General features: G+C 33.3%; 2 protein-coding genes across 2 annotated transcripts in view; one reads left to right on the top strand and one right to left on the bottom strand.

Moving 5' to 3' along the window:
- LOC127855485 (solute carrier family 46 member 3-like) overlaps nt 1–14,101 on the bottom strand; it is a 250,234-nt gene that overhangs the window by 6,781 nt on the left and 229,352 nt on the right. The window lies entirely within an intron of this gene.
- The window catches only part of LOC127855480 (SWI/SNF-related matrix-associated actin-dependent regulator of chromatin subfamily A containing DEAD/H box 1B-like), a 318,923-nt gene that overhangs the window by 87,001 nt on the left and 217,821 nt on the right, over nt 1–14,101 (top strand). The gene's annotated exons all lie outside the window — the stretch shown is intronic.

Below are 14,101 nucleotides of genomic sequence, written 5' to 3'. Positions count from 1 at the left end.
ATTCCAGAGTTTAACCCTTTTAAACACGATCAATTAAAATTTCAGAATTCTTTATACAAGAAATGATTGATAGGCAATTGTTATACTTAATTAAACAGACCGCGACAAGATGCAAATCGTGTTTAAATAATGCGTGGTTTATCAATAACAGCACATGGGGTCAAAGAAGTATCACGAGATTCACATTGAGAACATGTTAATGGTACGCATAAAAGGCTGTGAAACCAGTATAGCATCTATTTACTTGAACTTAACATTATGAGAATATATTTATTGCACGGATGAGCAAATTATGTGTTTGTCTCTTTTCAATGTCTGCGTACAAATAGTGTTCTTCTGATTCGAAATGCGTTTTATTTAATAAATTACGTCGTCATCTATTTTATTCCATCTTCACTGCGACATTGACGGTATAACACCCCATGGAATAAACTAGCCTCTATCCCACCTTATTAAACCTGTCGCGTGCACGGACTACTTTTTATTTTTCCACTGAACGATTTTTCATAAGAAATCTCTAGAGTCGAGAAAACTTTAGCTTTAAAATTTTACGACCTTCAACCGTTAGATCTAGTCACGGGACATAATTTTTCGCCATCCGTATAATGAATCAGCTGATTGACGGCGTCATAAAATGACATACTTATTCCGTCATTTTCCAATAATACGTGATGTCATCTGTTGGTGTACACGAAACTAGTATGCGATGTCTGGGAATAAAACATTGAAGACGCGCATCTTTTCGTGTTAATGTATCCTGGATGTTATTATGAAAAAGTGCATATTCTATGGATTACTTACTTCGGATGGAATCGGTGAGACGAAGGATTTATATCTACATGTAGATCTAGCTTATTCGTGTTATTTATTGCGTGATTGTGTGTGTAGAACATACTGATGGGCGTGCATTTTGGTTCAGTAGTCTATTCGAATTGTTTTGCTTTTGGATGTAAGTAAACATAAGGGTATTTTCTTTGATGAATAAACTTTGTCTTTGTTATTTTATCAAAGAAAGTCTATTCAGTAAGAATAACCCGTTTGCAACAAGTTTTTCAAAGCTTAATAGAATTATTACGGATTATCTTATGTTTGGGTCACAAACTACAGGATGTGAAGGCTAGATCTAGACGCCATCAAAATCTGCAGCGTCCATGAAAAAATTAGGCGAGTATAGTTTTTTTGTTTATTTATTTTTAGAACGACTCTGTGAGTAAATCTACATGTACATGTATTTTGACATCGACATCATTTTGTCAGGAGATATCGCCGCCATATTGGATTTTGATCTTTTTTCTTTTGAAAATAAAATGAATTAATTATATATTAAAGTAAAGTCTTCTTTTCGCGGTCGTTATGTGTTACAATTTGCATGCCGCGTAAAATTGAATAGAGACACATGGTGATATTTGTTCTCGTTTTACAGTTTTTGTGTGAAATTTTTTAAGACTATTTTGCGTTAGGTTATGAGATCTATTTATGTTAAATGTCACGTTGAAAATAAATAAATGGGATAAATAGAATATTAGGATTAGCGTTGAATAGAGAGAAGTTTATGTTGCTTGGCTCAAACACCGAAAGCGCTAGCCAATGCTCACGCTCCCGGTGTTCTAAGCCTCGCAACATAAACTCTCTATTCAACGCTAACCTAGTATTCTCTATATATTGCGCCAAATAAATCAATTTTAATGTGTAAAAACATTTTTTCCAAAGGTTTGTTATTCTGAAATCTTGTTTCCTTAAATTTGCATTCATGAAACTGCCAACAAGTCAGAAACAGTACTTTATAGCCAGACATCAGCCGTTTCGACGAGGTGCAGTGTCAGCATCTGAGTGTTATACGACCAAATTGATTAACGAGTTGCACAATGCATTGTTCGTCACATACAAATAATATTAACGCATAGCTAAACAATAAGCAACATTTTATTACATACCAATTATTTGTTATTTACTTGTCTTAAATAATCACCGTAGCTTAACAATCGGATTTTATTTTCCGTCCGTCTTTAACTGGAGGCTGAAAGATCATCCCATGACAATTAAAATAGTATTTTCAAAGCTTCGCCTAACGCGGGTCTTTTTGAGTGAAGATGTTAATGGTGACGTTTCAAGATCAAACTGATTCAGCAAGGTCGCATTGGTAGTCACTATTCTTTCCAGAAACGAGACCTCTTCCTACGCATGTCGAGGCCAACATGGCAATGAACAGTTTTGGTATAATTATCAGTTCTATGTTGGTTATTTAGGGTCATGGCCAACAGTTGCTAGATAACATCATAGACTGTCGACGTCAACATAGGCCGCAGCAAAGCTGACACAACACTGAAGAGTACAAAGCTGTTTGTGTGCCTTTGGTTTGGTAAGACTTCAACAATACTATTTTCTGAAAATAATAATACATTTCTCCGTGTTTCAGAATCACGAAAAACACATTTTCGTTTATACGAAATGATAAAATACGACATTTCTGCATTGAAATAACATCAGTGAAAATAAACAAATTGTTATTGTCACCGGTGAAAATAACAAATTTTAGGAACTACTTTTTCTATTTTTAGATTATCATATCCAGATTTACTTAAAGATTTATATATATTTTTATGATCACGAGTAAATTAAAAACGATATTCCAGCGAATCCAACAAATTTTCTTTTTCTTTTATGATTTTTTTACCGTTTATTTACATTGTAAAATAGTTTAACCGGAGAATGTCGCTGGTATAATGACGTCATTTTGTGTACTGAAATCTATTGAGGCACGCCACGGGAGAAAGGGTAACTTTTCAGCGAAAGGGAAACAGCTGTTTATTATTTTCTTGAAAAAGGGGCATAAAATAAACAGAAAATTTGTTCATGTCAGTGTAAGATCTTTGTTATTTCACTCGTAATCATAGAAAAATAATATCAGCAAATCACACATGTTGATCCCGTCATGACTGAACAAAGTATTTAAATAAAACAAACATAATTATGTTCTCAGCAGATGTATTAACCTCAACTTACTTGTGTTTTTAAAAGCAAACATTTTTTTAAGGAAGGGGTTTAAGTGCGAACAAATAACAGGTCTATGAATATTATAAGATACTTTTATTTGTTAAAATGAAAGTCTGATGACTGTTGGGATAAATAGAGTGAAAAATATATTCGCCTGTTGTTAAGTATAGTATACGGAAATGCGTTAGAATACGCCACTATAACATTGTGATAACTGATTTCATTCTTCGTGATTCCAAAATGACCAATACTTATTGGTTTAGAATGGATTAAATGAATGAAGATTGAATTCAGTAAATGGATAGTTCGTCTTGTTAAGCTTATGCAAGACTGCCTTTCAAGACTTTATTATACTTTCTTTATGACTACACATGACTGATGTAAAATCACCAATTACTGTTGAAACTGAAGATAATTATACTTCACACCCTTGCTTGACTTAAACATTGTATGCCAATTTGCTCATCCATACGTAGTTAAGCGGGTGTATGTGCCATAGTAAATAATATTGCAGTATGATATAACAAATTTGCCCACATTAGTGTAGATGCATCATATTAAGACATCAGGAAGTAATATATTGTGAATTGAATTCGACATGTTGATGAATTCGTATAATAATTCAACTTAAGTGTTTTCACAAGAAAAATAATACACATAGATGATTATTACATGTTCAATATCCTCCGGAGTGTAACTCTCGGAGACGTTAAAAACATTTAATTGGATGGGCGTTGATACTTGGAGATTGGACATGATTGCTTTGGGTCATATGTGGACCCCGGCGCTTATTGTATGGTGTGGAATGACACTAAGGAGTATTATATTGTATACAATTCGTGTTTGATTTTTAGTTTTAAAACAATCTTCTATCACACATAGATACTGTTACACAAACTATGAACTACCCAGCTAGCACGTAACGTTCAAATAACGTTACGCTTAAGTTCTATTTAGGTTATGATCACACAGAACGTTCCCAGAACGTTTTCAGAACGTTGTAACAAAAATCAAACTATCAGTATTCGTAACTCATTTTAGTTATATGAAATATATATTATGAAAATCACATTTGAACAGTATATTGTTACGATTCTAGGATGTATTGGTGGTCTTTAAAAGTGTAACGTTCCTGTAACGTTCTTACAACGTTTTTGTCGGAACGTTATTGGGAAACCAAATTTCAAAGTTACATTCCAAACGTTCGCAAAACGTTATAAGAACGTTTAAAAATCACACAATATAAACATGTACATTAAATTGTTACATGTTTTCATAAAGAATTTGACGTTTTTTTGTTGTGTGTGTTTTTTTTTACAAAATACGTTTATAAGTAGATTTGCATTTAACCCGTTTGTGTATCTTCGAATGTTTGCAAGCGCGATTCTCTTGTTATCTGAACCAGCATGTTTATGGTGTACTTAATAAACTACATGTATTGTTTATAAGTTTATTATGCATCCATAATAAATATATTATTAGGAAACTTGATAGTGCGCGTGTATGTGGTGAGCGCTAGCATTAGACTGAGTAAACTGCGGAGGCATGTATGTATATACTAACGGAGTGGCACGGCGTATCACTCATGCATTCAATTTAAAGCCTGAACTGTTACGCAGCAGATCTCCCGCGTGCGCGACACTCGATTCCTTTGTTCACTGACCTGCTGGCTAATTGGATTTTCAAACTTTGCTGTTGTTGAATGTTAAACTTTTTGTTCATTAATAAGAGAAATTTGAACCTACAATCGACGATAATCAACAGGTTGCGAGGTAGGTTTTTATTGTTATTTCAATTTGTAATATTAAAATTGATATCATTATGCACTTGCTTTAAATTCACATTCGGAATGATGGGGAAACTCGTACCATGGAGACTTCGTACCACATTTAAATATACTTACGTTCACTTGGTCATTTTTGGTTAGCAATTTGCTGTTGGCAACATTCTTGAAAACACATGTAATAATGTACACTTCAACACCGTTATTTCGAACAACGATAATCCGAATTCACCGTTTATTGAAAAAGGAATAAAATTCAAAAATTTATCTTAACCTCAATTATTAGATATAATTTTATTAAATTCTAAAATTGAAATATATAATTATGTAAACAGTTGTTCATGAAAAGTGTTTGTTGGTCATGACATGATTAAAATATTGATCTTGTAGGTTAATTTCAAATTTAGTTATGAATTGATACAGTCATAAAATACATTATTAAATTTAAAGATGTTGTAATGCTTGATTATTTTAACATGTATGCAAATTCGGTTTCATTTCTGTGTATGTTCAAGATGACACATATATGTGTGTGTTATTCATGCGGTACATGTATGTCTTGTCATTTTTTTCTCCGTTTTATTTAAACAAAGAACAGTTGGTCATTCTGATATTTTTGTACTTCAAGGACAACTGAGAAGACACCCGAACAGATCCGGATTCAAGACAAAAAGAACAACAATGCGATGATATATATTTGTTTTAATTACATTCATGCAATAAAATTGTGAAGAATAAAGATGTGTTGGTTTTCAACCTCAAGATGACAATAAGATTTAGGTTCGTTTTAGGTTAAATGATAACGTTATTTCGCGACGTTTCGGGAACGTTAAGCGAACCATACATTTTAACGTTAGGAGAACGTTGCAGTGCAACGTTTCTGGAACGGTTGGGCTAACGTTAGGATAACGTTCTAAGAACGTTTTTGTGCTAGCTGGGTACTTTATGAAATAATCGGTTCCATGTTTATATGGGTATCGCAGGCATATGATATCAAATAAATACATTTAACTAGTTAATGTTCAAGTGAAACAGTGTTCAGCGTTGTGTTAATAGTTGACGTGTAGTATCTCAAAAAACATCGACGTGTAATACAACTATACATAATCGAACATAATGAAAATGCAAGCATGCTGATAGTGGGAGCAACATACAATTTTACGGAACGCAAAGTCACTGAAAGCGAACTTCTTGAAGACAGATTAGGGCCTAAAAGGAGGGATTTTTGAGGTCACCGTGTTGCTCACCATCTACGTGATTGTATTCCTTTTGGGTATGTGCGTGCTTCGTTATTTAAAAAAGCTAACATGCGCACAGCGAACAACTATAGCTTGTTGAGCCTGGATGTTCTGACTCATGAAAGGTATTTGTTTCTCCTATAACACGCCTCTCTTAACATACTAGAATAAAAAATCTATATATTATTATACACTTTTTGAAATTTTAGCTTATTTAACGTAATGCTTCATAGGAAGCAAATTAAATATGATAATCTAAACGATTTGTTTCGCGGAATATCAATGTCACAACTGGGATAATCTTAAATCTCTGCTATTTATGTATTGATCTTGAATTAACTGGATTAAATTGGTAACCATTATTGATGACGTATCATGCACGTGACCCTAGTCTGTAGCTAAGAGGCCAAGACTTCGGATACGTTCTACTTGTAAATTCTTTTGAGCAAACATTAAGCCAACAACTTTTACAATGCTCTGATTCTCAAAATGCTTTAAAATGTTTAAATACCTTATTTTATCTATGGCCGCTTTCAAACTTCCCACTAGAAAACTGACATATTTAAGTGGTGCGCATGCAAGCATTCATGTTGATTAAACATTTTTAATGTCTGTTTGTAAGCTCAGATGTTCGTAAATCAACAGCATAATCCACACGTATCTTTACAAAATCAATCTTCGCTAGAATTGTTTCTTATGAACATCTTGAATAATATTAAACTCCAGATACATACCTAAAACTCATTGAAATCAGTAATTCAACATTGAACTTTGGAAGCATTTTGGTATAGTTATTTTCGTATGCGTGAACTGTTGATGCGTCTACTATAAATATGAATGCACTTAAGTACATATGACAATCGCATGAAGCGTTTCTGCATTCACGAGGTTATCAAACTGATTTCTACCAATTAACTATTTTTGTTTTTATTGCAATAAGCGTCATTATCTATCATAATAACTTATCGTAATATAAAATGAATAACACAATAGTATATCTGACGGCTTTATATTCTAATATATTTTATAGGAAAATCTACTTTGCCTTCAACAGGAAAATATTGGAGGGACTAGTCATTCAAATAAGCCGGAGTCGCCTCGCGAGATTATTCTCCCTTATCTCAACGCATGCTTTTTCTGTGTAGCATAAATATACAATTTAAAGAAGTTGGGATTGGGGAGATGTACATAAGGACACCTCGAGTATGATCAGCAGAAATAATTACGACCAGAATACAAGTATACAAATAATTAAGGATTGCATAATTCGTATTTTGTTGTATTTATTTAGTTTAAAACAAAATTCAACTTGAATAGACAGCTATCCCTTTTTCCTGGTTTTCCAAATTGAACAATAATAATACGTTAACACATTAATAATTATTTGTTAAATGGACCACATTATTTGTTATCTATTCATCTAGATCGTTGTTAACACAGAGAAGACAATACAAAAAATAATGTACGTAATGATTATGAGCCTAAAACCAAAAGGCTTATATTTACCGTTGTCCTGTCACTGTTTGTCCACCATATTTGTGAGAGGCATTGTTTGCACAATGGACGCGTACCAGTCTATTGCTTGCACAGCAATGTCTTAAATATTTCGAGTTTATATTATTCTTATAATAAGTTACATATTTTCTTTCGCAAAAACTACAACAAAATGTCGTCACATAAAACACTTTGTTATTTTTAATTAATGTTAATATGAAACAATAGTTTGAAGATACCAATGCCAATTTTGACAGCATTTTCTGATTTATAAAATATCAACACACTATAAAAGTTCTAACACTGCTGACAAGGGGTTTTCTGGGAAATAGCAGTGTGGCAATTTAACAGAAAATGCGATGTTGGTATGAACCAATATAGATTGGAAAGTCGAACGTGTTTATGTTTTTGTTTATGTTTATGGATCTTTAATTAAAACAACTGTTTAAATGTTAATCCTCAAAAAGTTTCCCACCATTAATGGTATAGGTTAAACGATTGCAGTAAGTTTGCAAAGTCTTAATTTAGAAATGTCCCTAAATAGATTTACGTTCAAAATTCTTGCTGCATACCGTAAATTATTGCAAAAAATCTAGGTTTACAGTGAAATTTGGCAGCTATACCGAAAACGTTCATTCTTAATCTTTTTGGTTATGGATTGATATTAATGTATATGCTATTGTTCTTACTCCAGATCAAACAACGGTATTGTACAGTTTATTGGTTTGAGACCACCTACAATTTCTAAGTGCTTGCCCCGTTTGTCCAGCCAATCAAAGTCTCTAATATTTTAAATTAAAACGATTTATTTCATTTAGAAAGTTTTTCACCAACTTCTTTAAACTTAGAGTTCGCTCTACAGTATTTTCCTAGAAAAATAACGCACTGCGCATGAGGTGTTAAATCCGCCCGAAAAAAATATGAATATACTAAGATCAATAAGAACAACATCAAACGATCGACATTTAAATTCAAGTCATAAATACAGTTCCATTTGCTAAATGCTCATGTATGATTAAACGCATTTACGAGCCAATTATGATGTTAACGTTGGCAGTTTGCAACTCGGCTTTAGTATAAGTTAGAATTTATTTAGAGAAGCATAACGTGAGGAAGCAAGGCATAGTATAATATATAAACGATTAACCAATGTAATAACAGGTCAATGTTTATATACTTATTATACAATATAACTTTCTGTTAAAACTAGATTAACAGTGGCTACAAAAGGGACTTGTTCAGACATTTTGGAATGTTTTGGAGCAAGTCATTAAAAGCTTTCAATTGATAAATGTAAACATCGGAATTAAAAAGCCTCAGCATGAAACAAGAAAACAAAAAAGAAAACAAAATTGTCCAAACCTAAGTTCGAACCACTGACCATTTGAGTATAAGTCTCTCGCTTAAACCACTCAATCATCCGTGCTGTTACACATTTTATGGAATTGTATACATTATATACGCAATCAATGTAGTCTTACAAAATAAAACGATAACAACAGATCTCAACAAATTATTTAATCGTTTGTAATGCTTTATAATTTTTAGCTTTTTATATCGTCAAAAGATTCATATTATTGATATTTTAGAGTATGGTAAATGTTCAGTATTATTGTTTCCTCGCAAATAACTTCAACGAAAATTTGCAAATCTGTAACAACTTTTTTTCAATTGTGTCAATTACCAAACCTTGCACAGGTCTCATTAATACATTGGAGTTGGGATCCCAATGACATATGAAATTATTTGGAATTCCCATAGGCTTACACAATTTAAACGAACGCCTCATATACTATCAGCCAAACTATTTCTTTCTTTTTTGAAAAAAAACCCAGTCGTAAATAGTAAAATATAAAATCTCAAATGAACATCAAGCTAGTTTGCTTGTTACTTTTGTGCTGTTTATTTTTCAATCAATCGATTGAACAAGGATGTACTGGCGAAATGGACTTGGCAATTCTTGTTGAACGGTAATAAAAACAACTAGAAATGGCGCGGAAGAGGCCGACGCGTATCCCCACGCCGCATGTTTGACTCAGGGGCGCCCCATGGTTGGTAATGGGGCCATGCATAGTTGAGATTGACCGTATTGTCATAAGAGATGTTCAGTATAAATTTGAAGTAATTCGGTGTAGAAATGAAGAAGTTAATGTAAAATAACCTAAAAATGAGTGCAAATCTATACCCTAATTTATCCTCCTCATCCTGCTCTCCTAACAAATCTAATAGTTAAATAACTTCACTGTAGTCAATTATGTACATGTCATCCTAATTGGAATGACTTATGAGATGGGTGAACATGCTCTCTTATAGCCAATCTTCTTGCTTCTGTTTTGGAAAAGTTATGTTTTGAGGTTAAATGGTTGACTAAATAGTAGCGTCTCAGAAATTTTCTATCGCAATCTTGTACACAACAACGAATATGTTGAATTTCATGTCTGTCTTTGATGTGCCTGTTCAAAGTCCATCTTGCTTTAAATTGTTTCTCACATTTTTCCCACTTTAACATTTTGACAGATTTTCAGTAATGAGTCTAAAATTGTAATTGAACAAAGTGAAAGTTTAAGCCCTGTTATAGATTATTGAGGCTCTATTCCATGAGTTTCTCATGCTTTTTATGCTTGACTGCATTCTATCTCTTCTCTCATATACAGGTGTCCCTTTGTGCCAATATTTTATAATCCCTTGTATAAACATTAGATGGATGAGCTAAACCATTTCACAGATGAGTTAACACAAACAATTGAATACTAAATACATCTCTGCGCCACTACTGTGTAACTCTATGCACCGCTTTGATTTATTTATATTTTTTATATCATTTGGCAGGTTATTTACGTACCTCCCTTTACAGCTTATTACTTCCCTTGGATTTGTTTTTTGACCTTTGACCTTGAAGGATGACCTTGAAATTAACCTTTAGCCACTCAAAATGTGCAGCTCCATGAGATACACATGCATGCCAAATACAAAGTTGCTATCTTCAATATTGCAAAAGTTATGGCCAATGCAACATACCGGGGGCATAAAAATAAGTGAAAATCTCTGACCCAGCAACACCCAAACCCCCATAACTTTTTACCCAGGGGTCAGATCAAAATTCCGAATAGTGCAGGGTCGCACATATGCTCATAGCTACCATGTGTATAAGTTTCAAGGTTCTAGTGCTTATAGTGTAGGAGGAGATAGGGGCCAGGACGAACAGACGGACAGACGGACGGACGGCGGATATAAACACAATATCCCCACGCTTTTCACATAGCGTGGGGATAATTATTGTGTGTTTATTAAAAACAAGAAACGTCTTTAAATAATATTATACATACCGTGTCATTAAGAAGTGTATTCAAGCTGAGCAAATACAGAAATATAACATAAATAAAAAACAATTTCGACCTAAATCAAAAAATCTAATTCTTAATATTTTATATGTTGATAGAGATTAATTATTCAGTGGGTACAAAAATGTTTAGAACCTTGCGTGCCTTGCGACTTCCACATAATGCTCTCCGGATTTGTCCTATTTGAAGTGTTTCGAGTTAAGCGATAACAAGCGGATCTGTTGGATTTCCTTTGTGAATCCGACTAAAATCATGTAAACACTTACGTTTATTATGGTCATAGATAAATTGTTATCAAGTAATATGCTATTAAACCATTTTGATGCTAGCTCAGAAACAATAACACGTCGCATCAAAACTATTTTATTCATTCCGATATTACTTAAATTGTCAAAATGTTTCCAGAATGGCATTTGAAGAATTTAATATGATATTATCTCAAGTTAAACTGTTGACTCGGCGAACTTTAGGCAAGAAGGTGTTTCTTAAAGTAATATATGATGCTCACAGCGTAATAACATAATAAACTTCTCGATTAAATCAATTGTTCAGTTTTCATGATATATGTTTGCATAATGCATAACAGCAGAGGTCGTATGTCATTTGTCTTCAATCCCTTTGCATTTTAAACAGGTAATGCTATTCTTTACTTTAAATGACTAAAGCAATACTCCCAGATGAGGAAGTTGTTTAACATCAAAAGACATAATATTTAAGTAGATGGAAGATCTTCGCCATCAAAATACATTATTAGTTTGTTTCAGGAAGACCTTATCTATCAAAAGACCTAATGCTTTTAGTGTTATGAACACATTTTCCATTATGAGACTAAATTATTTCGGTGTATGGGAGACCTAATTCACCATACAGACCAAATGCGTTCTGTGTTAGGAAGACCTAATTTAACAAAACATAACTAACATTTCAGTATAAGGCAGATGGAAATGCATACTTAATGACCGTTGTCGACGGCAGCCTATTAAAAACATGTACGTGGGCCCCTCTCATACAAATTACGAAGCTGAATTTTGGCTTTTGCGACTCAATGAAGTGCGGGCATTGAGGTGCGGGATAAAAATCATGGCGGTTGCAACACACAGTTTTGTCGGTTTTTCTTGTTCGAAAGTGATCAATGACAACCACTGATCTCTGGCTTATCCATGTAAAAACATTCGCACCAAAATGATTTCAACAGACAAAAGGGCCTTGATGAATCCTAAGTGCACCAAACGGTAAAAATTGACCTGATGATTTATTAATTGACCCCACTTGACCCGAATTCAGCCATGATATTGGTGTTGCCAAGATAAACATTCTGACTAAGGTTCTGCAATATTGAATAATAACTATGGCTTCCATAGTGGTAACCAGTGTTTTTAACACTTGGCCTCGAGACCACGTTTATGGACACACGTGGCACAGACCCAGACATTGTCAATATTATTATTCTGACCAAGTTTCATCAACACTGAGTAATCTGGCTTCTAGAGTGGCAACAACGTTTTTCATTAATTCGAAATGATGAGCTAGTTTTAGGATATATGGGGACCGGATTACAACTTTACATTATTGAATTGAATAAAATTTCTGACAAAGTTTCATCAAGATTTAATATAAATGTTACCTCTGTAGAAATTACTATTGTTTATTAAATTTTACCTAGTGACCTAGTGTTTTTGTAAGCACATAAACCAGATTCAAGCATGACATAGATATTGGTCTTATGGACCCGTGGGGAACGGTTATAAACAATTGCACAAGCGTTTTAATGAACATAAAACTCTGCTTGAAACAAATCTTATTAAATCCAGTGTGAACGGGGATTTGACATGTATTCTATCTCGCAGTGCGAGTACGGTGCTTTAATACAAAAATCTAAACAAATATAATGTAAATATATAACATTACCTAAAATATAAATCAGAATATCTGAGTTATGAACAACATAAACGTTAAAAGACCGCTAAAACGTGAACAGCTCTTCGTGATCACATGAGCTAAAATAGACAAATAACAGCAAACTATGCACATTTTGTAATCAATTAATGTGAACGTACATATGGCCAACGGTTTGAGGCGTATTACAAATGACACAAAAGCAGCGTTGGTTAAGATCTGCACTTAACGATTTTGCAATATATGCATGTCTATGAGCGTTTAAACAAGATTTATAAAAACAAATATGCGTTGTTTGTTAAAAATTGTAATGTCACACAATTGTTTGTCAAAGTAACAACATTATTTAACAGCATAAATTCACTCCATACATTGCTTTGCACATTTTTATCACATGTAAACCTATCATGAAAATTACAGTAACAGTACATGTATACTGAGCAAAACAAGTCGTACACGCATCACAGGTCGTTTTCAGAGCATGAATTCTTACGGTAACTAAACAAAATTGTGTTATACAAGTCTGAAATATTTTCACGAACGCTTATGCCATGGTTCTTGAACTCAATTTTTAATGGGTCGTCTATGTGTTCAAGCTTCACGTTTTGTTTCTAAAACGAATATAATGGCATCTGGTATTTTAAATACTGGTTAACGTAGACTGAAGCGTTCATTTTAAACGAGGATATAAGTGTCTTAGTCCTAATGGGAATGCTAGCTGAAGGGCAGATAAATAAAATGTCCTGAAAAATAAGTTAAAGGTGGATGCGCTTCATACTCATATATTTTTACCAATTATTGCTGAAGAAGAATGTCTTGGTAGAGTGCAACTCACTTCTTGCTAATGATTAAATTGTTAATTGAAAGTTGGTCCTGATCTCCTATAAAATGCACATGAATGTTTATTAAGTTTAGCATACTGAGCGCGCAGTGTTGCAGATTGAACGTCTCGAGTTTCAACATCTTTTTATTGTATGCTTTCCGATGGTTTATAGAGTAATATCAGTGAATTAAAACTGATATTTCACTGTTTTAAACAATGAAAAATAACAGTGAAAATTATCGATAATTTTCATTGTTTTACCGGAACTTTTTTTAGATATGTTTGGTTTCCCCATTGTGACCCCCAATTAAAGGCAATTTTACCATAGGAGACTACTCTGCATTGATGTTTATAAAAATATACGGATGCGCTATCTTTTAAAATATATGGGGGAGGGGGGAATTATATTGTCCGGAATGGCAAAAATACAAAAATAATCATTTGAAAGCATAAAAAAGAAAATTTGGTGGATTTCGTGGAATATCGATTTTAATTCACTCGTGTTCATGGAGAAAATATTTTCTTTGTGAAT

Source organism: Dreissena polymorpha, chromosome 13 (genome assembly GCF_020536995.1).
Source record: "Dreissena polymorpha isolate Duluth1 chromosome 13, UMN_Dpol_1.0, whole genome shotgun sequence".
NCBI classification, from domain to species: Eukaryota; Metazoa; Mollusca; class Bivalvia; order Myida; family Dreissenidae; genus Dreissena; species Dreissena polymorpha.
Note: the sequence above shows the minus strand (reverse complement) of the source record. Positions and strands in the feature narration are given on the sequence as shown.